Source organism: Myxocyprinus asiaticus, chromosome 27, assembly GCF_019703515.2.
Source record: "Myxocyprinus asiaticus isolate MX2 ecotype Aquarium Trade chromosome 27, UBuf_Myxa_2, whole genome shotgun sequence".
Lineage (NCBI taxonomy): Eukaryota > Metazoa > Chordata > Actinopteri > Cypriniformes > Catostomidae > Myxocyprinus > Myxocyprinus asiaticus.
The window spans coordinates 21,666,906-21,684,574 of record NC_059370.1 but is presented as its reverse complement, the minus strand read 5'-3'; the positions used below and the strand labels follow the sequence as shown (position 1 = coordinate 21,684,574).

Here is a 17,669-nt window from a genome sequence, read left to right as displayed (position 1 = left end):
ACAATAAACTAATGAAAACATGACACATGAACATGTAGGAGAAACATGAAATCACATGACAAGGGAACAGGAACTAAACTTTTCAAAATAAAAGACATGAATCAACAAAATACACATGACATACCCCCCCCCCCCCCCACTAAGGGGTGGCTCCCGACGCCCCAACACAAGAACAAACATTACAAAAACATTACAAAGTTCCAAAGTTCTGTAGGGAGCTGGGGGGGGGGTGTCTTGAGGCATGGGGCGTGGCGAGAAAGGGCGAGGGGCATGGGACCAGGACAAGTCCATGGGGGGTGGAGCCATGAGAGGCTCGAGGGGCGGAGCCATGGAAGGCAGAGCCGTGAGAGGCTCGAGGGGTGGAGCCATGGAACTTGGTGCCCGGAGAGTAGCCGAAGACTCGAAAGGCCAGGGTGGAGCCAATGGCAGGGAGGACCAAGGCGGTGCAGGAGGCTCGGAGGAGCAAGGCGGAGCCGTAGGGAAGGAGGTCCCAGGTGGAGCTGACAGATTAGAGGGACGAGGCACAGCCAGAAGATCGGAGAGCCAAAGCGGAGCCAGGTGACCGACAGACCAAGGAGGAGCCAGAGGGACGAGGGACCCCCGCAAAGCCGACAGGCTGAAGGACCGCAGTGGAGCCGAGGGAACGCCGAGCTGAAGCAATGTCGAGGGACTGACAGGCCAAGGTGAAGTCCAGGGCTCGGAGGGTCCAGGCGGGGTCGGAGGGCCGAAAGTTCCCCTAGCCTGCTCAGGAGAACTAAAGGTGGGTATAAGGGTGGGAACCATCTCCAGGTCCAACTGCTCAGGTGTGGCTGTGACGTGGCATGAAGCAGGCTGAGGCATTGCTGTGACATGGCATGGAGCAGGCTGAGGCGTTGCTGTGACGTGGCATGGAGCAGGCTGAGGTGTTGCTGTGACGTGGCATGGAGCAGGCTGAAGTATTGCTGTGACGTGGCATGGAGCGGGCTGAGGTGTTGCTGTGACATGGCATGGAGCAGGCTGAGACGTTGCTGTGACATGGCATGGAGCAAAAGATGGCGCTAGCTCAGCGACCATGACGAGGAACTCTGGCTCGGCGGCGGCCATGTCGTGGAATGCTGGCTCGGCGGCAGCCATATCGTGGAACGCTGGCTCGGCGGCGGCCATGTCGTGGAACTCTGGCTTGGCGGCGGCCATGTCGTGGACCTCTGGCTCGGCGTCCGCCTCCCCCACAGTGAACGTGGAACCAATAATCTCTATCAATAATCTCGATATACTGAGCCAGGCTGAGGGAACTGCGACCACCAGGCATCAAGGAAGAGATCGGCTCACTTAACCCCACCCTAAAAATGTCCTTGAGGGCGACTACATTAAAATCCACCTGGCTGGCCAGAGCGCAAATGTCCTCTACATAATCCTCCAGGGGAGGATTCCCCTGACGTAGGCGTATGAGCAGAACTGCTGGGTTCATTATTTGGTCAAGTATTCTGTAACGTTGCTGGCACTGGCAATGACGAAGACGATGACGAAATGTAGAGAACCCAAGTGCAGTTTATTTACAAGTGCAGTAATCCAAACGTGATAACCAATAACCCTAACTACAAATGTGAAACATAAAACATAAACATGAACATGAACATGAACTTGACTATGGCTTGACATAAATGTGGCTTGACTTAAACATCTACAATCACATTCAATACTTGACAATCGACAATGGCAAACACGAGGGCTTAAATACAAAACATGGGAGAACATAAACCAATGAACAAACAGAACTATAACACGATAATTAAACAATAAACCAATGAAAACATGACACATGAACATGTAGGGAAAACATGAAATCACATGACAAGGGAGCAGGAACTAAACTTTTCAAAATAAAAAGACACGAATCAACAAAATACACATGACAGCCTCAATGTCTGTGCCTTTCATAGTAAGGAAAGACTAAGAAATATTTTTCATTCTATAAATCGATTTTAAAAAAAACTGTTGTCCGATTAATCTTTTTTTTTTTTTTTGGCCTTTTCCACTACCTTAGTTATCGGTATATACTAAATCGACTATCAGTCGACCTCTAAATCATAATACGTGTTAACATAAGTTCATATGTAATACAGTAGTCGCATCATAAAAATGGCAATTTAGGCAATTTTACAGGTCAAATAATGCACTTTTTTAGTGTTTTAACAAAAATGAATAGAATTTGTCAGCCTTTAAACCTTCCTGTTTACTTCCATTCTAAGTGTCTGACTCTGTTTCACTGAGAACGAGGGATGAGAATTTTTTTTATTTTTTTTTATGGTACTTAACATTTTACAACAAATGCCGCTGATGGAATTTAACTTGTGTCGAACCCGGAACATTCCTTTAAGTCAAATCCTCACAATGGTCAAGGTACCTGGTTTGAATATGGCATGTATATCTGAATGTCATGCTTATGGGTGGACATTGGTGAAACCCACTTCTGTTACATTGATGGTCCCTCACTACTGTTATTGAGATTTCAGTCACATGACGTGTGGAAGAGATATAGTCACAGGTTTATCAGCAGCAGGTTATCTGTTTAGTTCCTATTAAATTGACTCCCACTTATGAACCGTAATTTAACAGAATTATTCTGGTGCAGTGACCTCACGGTGAAATAAATTACATCCACAATGTGCGATGCACCGCTATCACTCACCTCCATCAGCTCGTAATCATGCGTTCTCTGCACATATCTGACTGCAAACAGATGGGAGTCTGCTGATCTAGATCCAGATCTAGACCCAGATTACTCTGGCACATCAAGTAGGTAGAAGGTTGGTTAAAGGGATAGTTCACCAACAAATGAAAATTCTGTCATCATTAACTCAACCTCATCTTGTTCCAAACCCATATGACTTACATCATTCAGGATGTCATAGCTAAGAAGAGTTGGTACCTATCCAGCCTGTCAGTTTGCTGCTGTATCATTATTAATGCGTGTAGCATGCAGAGGTGTAGATAAACTCAGCTGGCTTGCCCCCTCCCTGCGAAAGTTGTACTCTCACACATCAGATCGTGCCAAGTCTGCTTTACAGTAAGGGAGAAATACACATATATATATATATATATATATATATATATATATATATATTTATATAAAACCAGCCTTTGTCCCCGTCCCAAAGTGAAATTGACAGGCTTGCTGGAGTAATTGTTCTCTGCACTATTGTCTCTGGCAGGAAATGCTGTTATTGACAAATAAGGATTCAATACGACTCTGAGATGAACACTTTGTGCTTGGTCAAAGGACTGTATTGGTCTTTTCACTGTTGAGCCCTCATTCTATCTTCTCTCTCTCTTTCCAATTATTTTTATTTTTTTCTCTCCAGCATCCACCCCATCTGTTGGTTGTTCCCTCTTTCTTTTCTCCCTCTCTTTCTTTTTCTTTTTCTTTCTAATTCTCTGTGCTTTCTCTTTCTTGCATAAGAGTTTCTTTGGACCTGCACATAGATTCTTTCCCCATGTTCTCTCCAGCCAGAAGCAGAAACCCAATTACAGTGAACCTGTGGATGTGGCTGTCTGCATGATTAGTGTGGTCTCATGTAATGTTGATCTCATCCCAAAGGATTGAGCTGGCCAGGGTCATTAAATGGCATATTATGGCCTCTCTTTGGTTTCCAAAGGAAAGGGCAATGGATAGTTAAACCAGAAACCAGTCTTTTCTAGAGTGAATTATATTGAGAGTTCTGCCTGTTTTTGGTGAGGAAAGAAATAAAAAAGAGCACTTTCACACTTGCTATTAATTATTTAATATACTGTAAAAACAATGTGTTGCAAATTTGGGATTTCATAATACTCAAAAACCTGTGATTTCTATTACAAAACAGTTTTTTTTGTGTGTGTGTGTGTTGTTGTTTTTTGGGGCGGCTGAAGAAAAACCGTACGTGCCGATTGTTCCTGTAAAACTTGCTCTCATGTTGCTAGGGCATTGCTAGGTGGTTGCTAGAGTGTTGTGGGTGGTTGCTAAATGGTTGCTTACTGGCCTAAGTCAAAGCCCACCCCCAAGTCTTTATCAATAGTTCAGTAGTGTATACATGTACAGTTACACACGCATGTTTTTGTGTAGTAAAGCTACCCACTTTATCTCCCGGTTCAAGTATATATGGCATAATTCGTAATCAAATATTTGAAGGATGAAAAATATGCTGCCTTAAATACACACTGCAAGTCACCTTTCTATCGGAACATGCACACAGCACAAAGGCCAGTTGTGGTCCTTTTAACTTGTTTGCATACAAGCCGAGCTACAATTGTAATTATATAAGTCTGTTTGTCCGACTTAGCATTAAAGTGCTGTTGAGCTGAGGGGGTTGTGGTCTGTTGTTTTTTAGCTTGTATTTTCCAATTCAGTTTTATGTTGTTTTCCACAAAATTATCCTGACCCCTGGGGGCTCTGTATAGTTCTAATATACAGTATGTGGACAAACATTACACTGTCTTTTAATTCTGAATCCTAACTATACAATGTATTAATAAGTAAAATCAAAACATAACACAAAAAATAAATAAATAAATAAATAAATAATAATCAAAGAATTTTTACCAGAAGTGACAGTGCAACGTAGCAAATTAAGAACAATCCTCCTCAAATTGCCAGTAATCAGCTGGATCCTTGGTGCATCTGGGGGGACACACTAAGATTCACTGAAAAGTCCTTAAAAAGTAGGCTTTCATTTACCATTCCTTTAAACAAGTTTAAACAAACTTTATTTAAATTGTTTGTACCAACATTTGCCATTATGAGACATTCTGGTAATGTAAATCCAGGGTGCGCTGAGTGACTCCAGCCAGGTCTCCTAAGCAACCAAACCGTCCCGGTTGCTAGGGAGGGTAGAGTCACATGGGGTAACCTCCCCATTGTCGCGATTAGTGGTTCTCACTCTCAAAGGGGCGCATGGTAAGTTGTGTGTGGATCGCAGAGAGTAGCATGAGCCTCCACATGCTGGGAGTCCATACACAACGAGCCACGTGATAAGATGCTAAGATTGATTGTCTCAGAAGCAGAGGCAACTGAGACTTGTCCTCTGCCACCCGGATTGAGGTGAGTAACCATGCCACCACGAGGACCTACTAAGTAGTGGGAATTGGGCATTCCAAATTGGGGAGAAAAGGGGATAAAGGGGATAAAAAATCTGAAATATCACATTGACGTAAGTATTCAGACCCTTAACTCAGTACTTAGTACTCTGGCAGTGATTGAGGCCTGAATACTTTTTTGAGTATGATGCGAAAAGCTTTGCACACCTGGATTTGGGGATTTCTGCCATTCTTCACTACAGATCCTCTCAAGTTCTGGACAGCCATTTTCAGGTCTCTCCAGAGATGTTCGATTGGGTTCAAATCCGAGCTCTGGCTGGGCCACTCAAGGACATTCACAGAGTTGTCCCTAAGCCACTCTTGCATTGTCTTGGCTGTGTGCTTAGGGTCATTGTCCTGTTGGAAGGTGAACCTTTGGCCCAGTCTGAGGTCCCGAGCACTCTGGACCAGGTTTTCATTAAAGATATCACTGTATTATGCTGTGTTCAGCTTTCCTTCTACCCTGACCAGTCCCCCAGTCCCTGCCGCTGAAAAACACCCCCACAGCGTGATGCTACCACCACAATGTTTCACCGTTGGGATGGTATTGGAATTGTGTAGAGTACTTTTGGAATTGAGGCCAAACAGTTCAATCTTCATTTCATCGGACCAGAGAATATTGTTTCTGCTTTTTTGCAAATTCCAAGCGGGCTTTCATGTGTGAGGAGAGGCTTCCATCTGGCCATTCTGCTATAAAGCCCAGATCGATGGAGTGTTGCAGTGATGGTTGTCCTTCTGCAAGTTTCTCCCATCTCCACACATGATCTCTGGAGCTCAACCAGAGTGACCATCAGGTTATTGGTCACCTCTCTTACCAAGGCCCTTCTCCCCGACTGCTCAGTTTGGCCAGGCGGACAGTTCTAGGAAGAGTCTTGGTTGTTCCAAACATCTTCCATTTATGAATTATAGAGGCGGGGGCCTGGGTAGCTCAGCAAGTAAAGACTCTGACTACCACCCCTGGAGTCACGAGTTCGAATCCAGGACGTGCTGAGTGACTCCAGCTAGGTCTCCTAACCAACCAAATTGGCCCGGTTGCTAGGGAGGGTAGAGTCACATGGGGTAACCTCCTCGTGGTCGCTATAATGTGGTTCTCGCTCTCGGTAGGGCACGTGGTGAGTTGTGCATGGATGCCGTGGAGAATAGCGTGAAGCCTCCACACGCGCTATGTCTCCACGTGATTTCTCCACAAGCCACATGATAAGATACGTGGATTGACAGTCTCAGATGCGGAGGCAACTGAGATTCGTCCTCCGCCACCCGGATTGAGGCGAGTCACTATGCCACCACGAGGACTTAGAGTGCATTGGGAAATGGGCATTCCAAATTGGGGAGAAAAAGTGGAGAAAAAATAAAATAAAAAAGAATTATGGAGGCCACTGTGCTCTTGGGAACCTTCAATGCAGCATAATTTTTTGTAGCCTTCCCCAGATCTGTGCCTTGACATAATCCTGTCTCTGAGCTCTGCAGGGAGTTCCTTTGACCTCATGGCTTGGTTTTTGCTCTGATATGCATTTTCAGCTTATATAGACGGGTGTGTGCCTTTTCAAATCATGTCCAATTAATTACATTTGCCACAGGTGGACTCAAATCAAAGTGTCTGAATACTTATCTCAGTGTGATATTTCAGGTTTTTTTTTTTTTTTTTCTTTTTAATAAAGTTACTACAAATCTGTTTTTTTTTTGTTAGTCATTATGGGGAATGAAGTGTAGACTGATGTGAAAAAAAAATAATAATAATGTAAAAATGTTTAGCATAAGGCTGCAATATAACAAAATGTGGAAAAAATGAAGGGGTCTGAATACTTTCTGAATGCACTGTATGCTTGTGTGTGTATTTATGTGTCTGTATGCTTGAATGTTTCTGTTTATAATTACATTTTTGCTGTTTTACTTTGTTTTTATGTAAAGCACTTTGAACTACTTTTGTATGAGATGGTGCTATACAAATTAAAATGAATTGAATTGGAACTTGGTTTCATGAAACAAATTAGTAAGAACAAATCCAATCTCTGTATGTCTTTCCTCTGTTTGCTTACCTGTCCCTGGATTTAATTCTGTACCCCACCATCCAGTGATATCTTGTCACTCCTGGTTCTTCAGCCTTCTCATGATCTCACAGGTGATGCACTGCTGTGGTCATTTGCTGTGTGCAGTACAGTTGGACACAGTGAAGAATATTGTCAATTACATCTCAGAGCTATTACCTTGGAATATTGGACATTAATTAATAACTTCCATTCTGTTGAGAGATTAGTAACTGCACACCACACCTTTGATATACATATATTTTTTTCTGGTCCAATAAATACAACAGTACTCCTCAACGGTCAGATGTGTATGCCTATTCTAGTTGTGCTGTTATCTGTTTACAAATGAAGTGACTGTCAACTTAGCATACCACCAGTCATTGTACATGGTGGAAATGGTTGCCAACTATGCACATTTAATTTCTAACAGTATACACAATGTTTGTTGTCTCTCACACACATGCGATGCGATCATAAATGTAAGTTAGACTACATTAAAACTTTTCAGTGAATTGACAGATTTACTTAATTACTGGCTTGAAACAGAAGGAAGGTGGTAGCAATGTCACCACTCGCCAAAACTGCTATCGTTATAACACAATCAAGTAAACATTAACGTTATTTTACCTCTCAAATTCATACAAAGTTCGTTTGAACTTTAAAGTAGCTGACAACATTGACACATACTAGCAACACTGGCTACTACTACATTGAAATATGTACTAATATCTCAATTAGCATCTCACTTTAACACAGAACGTCTTGATGAAGAAGTAAATATACACTTACAGAGGTATTTACCTTCTGCATATGTCCATTTACCCGTTGGTGAAACTCTTAATGTGCATAATTACACTCCGGCAGGTTTTACAACTTTCACACGTCTCGTCTGTTTTCCCCATTTTTAGACTGGGCTACATAAATTAAGGGTATGAAAACAAAACATTACGTTACATTAGGTTGTTACAGAAAATAACAGGGAAAAATTGTTTTCTTACGATATCGCCATATTTTTGCAAGATATAAATTCACTTAACTTACGTGATCAAACAGCTCCCGTCTATGTCTTCCTCTGTGACCATATTCAAATGTTTTTGTTCTCGGTTGACATCCAACAACTCAAATTCACTCAAAATAAGAATTTAGCAGGAAGATGTAAAATAATCCAGGTAACAGCCATTACAAGTGGACCATGGCAAGTAGCAGTGTGGATGGCAGCAGCAGCACACACCCACTCAGACCAAACAGACGTATTTTCAAACAAGACCGGTGAGAGGCGCGGACAGTTCTCACTGGCTAGTTTCCTGAAAGACAGTCAGATTATCCAAACATTCTCAAAGCAACACGATGAGACAGCCAATAGCAATTGTTTCAGTGTGGTAACATATCAACTATAGGGAAAGACGACTTGTTTTAAAAGAAAGAAAATGAATGTGTGTAATTACATTTATTTGTAGGCTGTTGTATTTAATTTATTTCTCAAATGGTGTTTTCTTTGAAGTGTATGAATAAAAATGTAATGTATGGTAAAGTTATTAATACATATATGCTTACACACGCACGCACACACACGCGCGCATACACACACTTGTTTCACTAAAATAGTGAGGACATCTCATATACTTCCATTGATTTCATAGAAGGCTAAATATATTTTATATCCCCTAACCCTCACAGAAACCTATGCATCCTAGTAGACTTAAAGCTAAACATATTTTGGCCGATTTATGAGCCTTTTTTTACTAGTGAGGACCACCTAAAATGTCTCACTAGTTGGTTTTCTAAAGGTTTTACTATATTAGTGAGGACATTTTGGATATTGTGGCTATTGTGAACGCATTCAATAGAAAGTACACGCTAAATCACAGATGGGAAAAAGTTTATGCTGCTCTCTTGGGGTTAAAACTTTCAAGCATGTTGCTGCTCTAAAGGACTTAAAGCATATAAATCTTGCTTCTATTCCTTCCTGCCTGGACTATTACAATGCATTGTTTTCCTGACTTTGCCTTTACTCATTTTACTTTGGTCAGATTCATTGGCATGTATGTGCTTTTACTCACTGTGACATCACTGATTTGATGTGGCCAGAGGTGTAATATGACTGAAAGTTTCAACCTCGAGAGCAGTGCAGCTTTGTACTCTTTCAAAAAGGCAATGGGTTATGTTTGATGTAATGAAAGATGTTTGCTAAATTTGTATCCAGAATTACAGAATTTGAATGGAAAAGTACACATAAATATAAAACTAATAAGATTTGACTTAAAATTACAAAGAAAAACGTTAAAATGTTGTATGGACATAAAACTTTGTATAATGAGCAACATATTTAATTACAGATAAGTATTGTCATTTTACATAAATTTGTCTGTAATTTTAGAAAGCAGAAAAAATAAGGTATAAATAATATAATAATTTTTCCTTAAAAAAAATTGAAATACATGTAATTTGTCATTATTGTCATAAAACTTCAAATGCCAGTTGGGTTGTTAATTTACACATAATGTCTGTAATTTTACAGAGTTTTGAATACAATTTTTTTTAAAAAAATATACGGAAAACTACTGTAAAAATTTAGAGTTATTTTCTGTAAAATTAGGATTTTTTTTTACAGTGTATGTTTACAGCAGTTAGAATATGGTTGTGACTTCGGTTTTTTGTTCATACAGACAGTATTCGAACTGCTACTGTAAGCTGTTGTATGAACAGGACATTTCAAGACTCACACCTGTTAGTAAATACGGTTGTCAATCCCAAACACTGACTGTGTGAACGTAGCCTTAGTTTAGGCTAGAACCTTGGAGCACTGTGAGAAAGAGAAATGAGGAAATACAGGATAAACAATAGAAATGTATGGATACTTCCTTTTCCAACCCAAGGATATTTTAAATATATAATGATACTTAACAGCTGAGCAGCTCTCATTAGGTTCCTCTCATAGTGAGATGGATGGCAGCCTGTGGTTCAGTGGCTGAATTTGAGCTAGCAGGTCTGGGAAGAGCCAGGGGCAAGTACAGTTAGAGACAGTAATGAGGGAAGTAATAACATCTCTCTAACACACACCCCATTACTTCTTTCTGGCAGGTAGAAGCACACCAGTCATATTAGGGTCCTTCAGATTAAACTAAAGAGACAGATGAACTGAGTGATCTTTAGTCAGATCCAGATCATGACATATTCAAGGATGAGGATCTGCCTGAGAAGAAAGAGCCACATCGTTTCAACCTGAGCAGCTCATTTCTTTGGGATGGGTGTGGGAGAACAAGTTTTTCTTATTTGCAAGAAAAAAGAGAGGTCAGAGAAAATGATTGAGCTGTAAGAACTGAGACACCGTCAATTTAGAGAGCAGTTGGGTCTTGCAGAGTGCCGTTCTTATTGAAACTATGTGCATCCATGCATGTTGTTTGCACACGATGGTACCAGAATATACAAGGTCATTGCAGATTCACAGCTGCCAGTCAACATCAAGGTTGCTTTTATTGCCTAACAACTCATCATGTTGCCACCAGCTCAACCACCATCCGACTGCTTTAACCAAATACTAACACCTGCTGATCACACCAGAGTAAATCACTGCACTCTCTGCCATGTTTACAACATGTTCTGCAGACTCAACACACACAATCCATATTGCAGCCCCCAGCTGCCTGTAGTAATGGCTCATTTATTTTCCTGTTGCTATAAAAACCAGCTCTGTCGCTGTGACAGAGTTTCTGTTCACTGTGCCTGGACAGAGGAGAATGGGACTTCGGCACACAGATATGCCCTGTTTATTTCTTCAAGACTGCCTATTAGTGCAGCTTGCCTGCTGGGGAAGCCAAATCTTGAGGCGACGATATTTAAGCGAATTCATATCAGCAAAGCAATTGCTAATACTCTTTCCATACTACCCTACATACTCTTCTGTCTGCATTAATTCATCCCTCCGTCTATAAGGGTGACTTTGACAGCCCACCCACTCTCTGTCGCCCTCTTCTCTTCCTTTTTTTTTTTTTTTTTTCAGAATGTACAGACAGAAAAACACATAAAAAAGAAGTAACACATGGATGATAGATAAGAGAGAGAGAGAAAAAATTGAAATAAATAAATGCAGGGAAAATGACGAATAAGGAGTAAAGCAGGAGTATGGCACACTTTCAGTTCTTTTGCCCAAGGAGTTTTATTGAGAAGCAGTGCAGGTAACAGATTGACAGTCTTCACTCCGTTTGCCTCCTGCATGAGAGTAAAGACTGTAGTCACAGAACATCCACGACCTTGGCAGCTTAAACTGAAATTGATTTAAGCATGCAGAAACGTCATAAAAAATGTTTATGGGTATTTTTGACACCTTTGTTTGACCAAAGGCACTCCTCCATGCAATAAATAAATAAATTACAAATAAATAAATACATCAATAAATGAAAACAATGACTAAGTAAAGAAATAAGTAAATACAAATGTATATTTACATTTATTCATTTAGCAGACACTTTTGTCCAAAATTAGGAAGGATACAACATGTGGGTAAAGAGTGGACCATGTTTAAGATTTGTCATACAGATCATTATAATATTTATTACAGCAATATATGAGAGAGTTTTTGCACACACAGCCTGGGGTTGGGATTGTCACAATACATACTGACAGGTGTGATTCTAAAATTATCCTGTGCGTGCAAGAGCAGACAGGAGCAGATCAATTACAGTTTCTATAAACAGTAGTCAAGTCAAACCCTTCTCTAACTTGTATTGATCTTGAGGAATGCCTGTAAACCAAAGTAACAGATACAAAAATGATAAATATACAGTAGTTATAAGTACCCTTTTTGTGTGATTTTTAAGAATTACATTTTTTTTTCTAAACTGTTCACTATTTCTGGACGTTGCCGTAGTTATCCTCTCAGATATGTGGTCATAAAATCTCCAGTTCAATTTTTGTTCAATTAAGTTTAACAGTGAAGAAAACTTCAATTTCTTAATGTTTCTTAAGCACTTAACATCATGGTTACTTTCGTAACCTCCGTTCCCTGATGGAGGGAACGAGACGTTGTGTCGATGTAGTGACACTAGGGATCACTCTTGGGAGCCCCAAACACTTCTGCTTTTTTGAAAAAGGCCAATGGGGGAATTTGCATGCCACTCCCCCGGACATACAGGTATAAAAGGAGCTGGTATTCAACCACTCATTCAGGTTTTGTGCTGAGGAGCCGAGACAAGGTCCCGGCCATTTCAATGGGTAGTTCAGCGTTGTGGCAAGAGGGACAGGAGCGGAGGTTATGAAAGTAACCATGACGTTCTCTATCTGTCACTCACTCGACGTTGTGTCGATGTAGTGACACTAGGGGTCCCTATACAAAATGCCACAACTATCCGAACTGTGTTACTTGAACTGGCGGTGTGTGACGGGCAGACTGCTGTGTGCCTCATAGCCAGCGCACCAGGCCATCACGTAACCTCGCTCTTATGAACGTCGAACGGTCCTTCAGGAACAAGTCGACTGCCCAACAATGGGGACAAGCTAGCCCAGCCGAGGCCTCTTTTCCTCTCTTTTCTCCCCAAAGAGAGTGGAATTTGTTAACCGACTGGGAGCCAAAAGTGTCTGCCACACCCCGCCCAAAAAGGGGGGGTGGGGGGTGGTGGTATTTTGAGTGGAATACGTCACATGGACTTACCGAGTCTTGTTGGAAGTATGTCATGTGGAGAGGTCCCATGGTAGGTCCTACCTGAAAGGGGAGGAGTTTCTACAAAGCATGGCGACTGGGGGCAGAGGGGCCTCTGCCCAAGGAAGACGCAGTTTACCGACAGGGAAACAATTTTGCGGAAAATATCACATGGGGTTGCCTTTGGGGAACCAGCACATGTGGAGCACCTACCTCAGTACAAGGTCTCATTAGCGCACATACTGGGCCGGCAGCGAGTTTCTCCGCAAACTCAACTGCCAGAGGGCTAAGGCGGAAAGTCATCCAGGGATCACAGTCTGTGAACATGACTGGGAGTCAAGAGTGCACGTCTTCACCTCAAGGGAGGGGAAAGGTGCTATGCGCAAGTGGTACACCCGGCCAGCTGTCCCGGAACTTACCTGCTCATGCCTGCCAATACACGGAACGAGACCAGCTCAACCCGGAGATTGTAGAACCTCGCAAAGGTGTTGGGTGCTGCCCAGCCCGCTGCTCTGCAGATGTCTGCCAAAGAGGCGCCACTGGCCAGGGCCCAGGAGGCAGCCACACTCCTGGTAGAGTGGGCTCGTAACCCCGCAGGGGGTGGCACATCCTGAGCCTGATATGCCATCGCAATGGCGTCAATGACCCAGTGGGCGATCCTCTGCTTGGAGACAGCACTTCCTTTCCACTGTCCACCAAAGCAGACAAAGAGCTGCTCGGAGCTTCTAAAGCTCTGCATGTGATCCAAATAGATGCATAAAGCCCACACTGGAAACAGCAATGCCAAGGCTGGGTCTGCCTCCTCCTGGGGCAGCACTTGCTGGTTCACCACCTGATCTCTAAAAGGTGTCGTGGGAACGTTGGCACATAGCCCGGTTGGGGTCTCAGGATCACGTGAGAGTAACCCAGACTGAACTCAGGCACGATTCGCTGACAGAGAACACCTGCAGGTCCCCTATCCTTTTGATGGAAGTGAGCGTAGTCAGGAGGGCAGTCTTCAAAGAGAGTGCCTTAAGCTCAGCTTTCTCCAAGGGCTCAAAGGAGCTCCCCGTAGACCCCGAAGGACTACAGAGAGGTCCCACGAGGGTATGAGGTGTGGTCTGGAGGGATTCAACCTCCTAGCACCTCTCAGGAACCTGATAATCAAGTCGTCCTTCCCCAAGTACTTACCGTCTACTGCATCGTGATGAGCCGAAATAGCGGCTACATACACCTTCAAGGTGGAGGGGGACAACCACCCCTCCAGCCTCTCCTGCAGCAAGGAAAGCACCGATCCGACTGCGCATCTCTGGGGGTCTTCGTGTCGGGAAGAACACCACTTAGTGAACAGATGCCACTTCAAGGCATACAGGCGCCTCTTAGAGGGAGCCCTAGCCTGGCCACTTAGGTCTTCTGCGTCCCGTCCAGGGGCCAGACGTGGAGATTCCAGAGGTCTGGTCGAGGGTGCCAGATGGTGCCCTGTCCCTGAGAAAGAATATCCTTCCTCAGGGGAATTCGCCAGGGGGGGCTGTCCCGAGGAGTGTGAGATCCGAGAACCATGTTTGGGTGGGCCAGTAGGGTGCTACTAGGATGATCTGCTCCTCATCCTCCCTGACCTTGCACAGGGTCTGTGCAAGGAGGCTCACTGGGGGAAATGCATATTTGCGTAGTCCAGGGGGCCAGCTGTGTGCCAGCGCATCTATACTGAGGGGTGCCTCGGTCAAGGTGTACCAAAGTGGGCAGTGGGAGGATTCCTGGCAAGCAAACAGGTCTACCTGTGCTTGACCGAATTGACTCCAAATCAGCTGGACCACCTGAGGGTGGCATCTCCACTCTCCCCTGAGGGTAATCTGACGTGACAGCACGTCCACTGCAGTGTTGAGGTCGCCCGGGATGTTAGTGGCTTGTAGCGACTTGAGGCGCTGCTGACTCCAGAGGAGGAGACTGCGGGCGAGTTGTGACATGCGACGGGAGCGTAGACCGCCTTGACGGTTGATGTACGCTACCATTGCTGTGTTGTCCGTCCGGACCAACATGTGCTTGCCCTGGATCAACGGCCGGAACCTCCTCAGGGCGAGCAATACTGCCAACAACTCTAGGCAGTTGATGTGCCAATGCAGCCGCGGGCCAGTCCAGGAGCCGGCGGCTGTGTGCCCATTGCATACGGCACCCCAGCCCATTTTGGAGGCGTCTGTTGTAACCATGACATGCCTGGAGACCTGCTCTAGGGGAACCCCTGCCCATAGAAATGCAAGGTCGGTCCAAGGACTGAAGTCGGCATGAGACTGGGCGACCATTCCCGAAGGAGGAAGCCCAGCCGAAGCCTCTGCGTCAGACTGGACGAGCCCGATCTCCGATGCTGCGCTCGATAACTCATCGTCTTCCCGAGCTCCGAACGAGAGGTCGAACTCACCCTGAGACGAGCCGGTGGTCTCGTCCGAGAACCCGACCAGGGCAAGCGAGCGTGCTGGGGAATGGGAGGTCCGTGGGGGGATACCCAATAGAGGTGGTCACATTGATGTCCCCAAATCGCCCCCAGTGCTAACCGATGCGGCCTCAAACCTGTAGGTAGAAGGACTGGTGCGGGGAGCCACTGGGGTGGCTTGCTTTCTTTCGAGAGCAAGCCGCAACCGCAATGTTGCCATAGTCATGTTCTTGCAATGAGGATGTGACTCATCCACGAACGATGTCTCCACGTGGGCAGTGCCCAGACAAGTAAGACAGCGATCGTGGCCGTCAGAAGAGGAGAGATAACGACTGCAACCAGGAATAACACACAAACGGAAAGTCATCTTTAAAAAGACGTTCTGTGTGTGCCGCTCTTTTTGTGAATGAAAATATACTCTTTTAGAATATACTCTCTTATTTTTGCTCTAACGAAGCGCCCAGAGGCGTTCTCTGCACTCCACGGGTGCAGAGGGGAAGAAGCCGCTGAAATGCGCCGTAAATCCAGCAGTTTTGAGGTGCATCTTTGGAGGGAATTGAATTCAGTGCACTGAATACAACCGCTCGGCTCCGAAGAGAAAATCTAAATGAGTGGTTGCATACCAGCTCCTTTTATACCCGTATGTCCGGGGGAATGGCATACAAATTCCACTCGCCAATTCCCATTGGCCTTTTTTCAAAAAAGCAGAGGTGTTTGGGGCTCCCAAGAGTGACCCCTAGTGTCACTACATCGACACAACGTCGAGTGAGTGACAGATAAGGAACAGGAGTTTCTCGTTCTCCAACCATACAATACCCCTAAACTCTACCATGTAATACATTTTTTATTTTGTATAATAATACAACAGTTCTTTTTGTGCTTATGTGTGTGACAAACAGCTAGTTGTCGACTGCTGTTCTGTTCATACTGCACATTTAGATCAGACTCGCTGTCTTCCAGGCATTCACTTCAGTTATATAATCCAGCTGTCACTCATGTACAAAAAAAGAGCTGTGTGTTAAGCTGTATATTCATATATTTTATCCATATTTGATAGTACTCCCAACAGGATTGTGAACATAACTACCAAAAGTTCAACTCCTAAAGCTCAAAAGAGATACAAAAGCTATTTCTCCTTATAGCTCAAAAATATGAAATTATAAAAAACAAGTTTGCTTTTATTTTTGTGTGTGGGAGCATTTTCCCATTAAACTTTTTACTGTGAGATTAGCGTGTGGCAGCTCCTGCTGTATTGTCTAGCTGGTAGCTCTGTGTCAGTCAATGCTGTGGGTGGGAAATGTGCTGATTTAGGGAGGAAGTGAGACTGCAGTTATGGAGTGTTAGTAATCATTCTCACCTGCTGGAGACTGGGATACAGCTGGGAACATTGGGGCACATCCACAAATCAGGTGTTTGTAACTACATCCCCCTTCTACTATTTTCAGCCTGTTGTCAGATAGTTAGAATGGACACCCTCTGAATTTCTGCCATGCTTTTGCTCATTTACTGCCACCATTAGGATGGACATTTGTTTTTTATCTGAAATAGAAAGCTGTTTGCATGCAAAGTTATTCTTAGATTGGCATGTGCTTCTCCTAGAGCAGGGGTCGGCAACCTTTTTGACATGGAGTACCATTATTTATTTTACTGGTCAATAACTATGCAAAATCATGCAGCGAGCAACAGCGAGAGAGGAGCAGGCTATTTTATTTATGTTTGTATTTATAAGTTTTTCGCAACTGCATTCCAATCTACATCTTGATGTAATCCTTCCTTATGATCACACAGCGTGTTTTCATCAGTTGAATGGGAGGCTAAACACTTTTAATGTGTGATGAGACTTGCACTGCGCATGTAAGCCATTCGCGCATCATAAGCCGATCAACGATTTGGCCATTTTCGGTGAATCGCACCTGCAAAATCCTAAAACTTTATTTCCAGGTTTAATTTAGATTTTGAATAGACTTAAAAAGATATTTGAACCCCACAGTGTGTGTTTATGTTTTCTTTTTTAATTGTTTAATGTAATTTTGAGTGTGACCATAGTTTAATTAGGGTGTACCTGTATGCTGGGTTGGAAATCTCAAGGATTAATTGTGGTGTTTTGAAAGCAAAAAGAATCAATTGAAAAACGGAATGTAGGCTGTTATCTGTGCAGCCTGACCGAAGCAAAGTGGGCGCGATTAACCGAAAGTGACGCACTGCCGGCTTATGATACGTGAATGGCTTGCACGTGCTGCATGAGTCTGTTGGGTATACTGCAGTCTCATCAAATTTTAACTTTTTGTTTAGCCTTCCATTTAGTTCATGAAAACATGCTGCGTGATCATGAGGAAGGATTACATCGAGATGTAGATTGAAATGCAGGTGTGGAAATTCTTTAATTATAATAGTCTACTCCTCTCTCGCCGTTGCTGGCATGCCAGTGATTACCTCTCCGCGTGCCAGTGCTGGAACGCATGCCATAGGTTCACGACCCCTGTCCTAGAGGCAAATAGGGGCAAGCGACTCAAAG

General features: G+C 43.7%; 1 protein-coding gene across 8 annotated transcripts in view; it reads left to right on the top strand.

Moving 5' to 3' along the window:
• Window positions 1-17,669, top strand: part of LOC127418368 (protein diaphanous homolog 2-like) — a 653,451-nt gene that overhangs the window by 153,907 nt on the left and 481,875 nt on the right. The gene's annotated exons all lie outside the window — the stretch shown is intronic.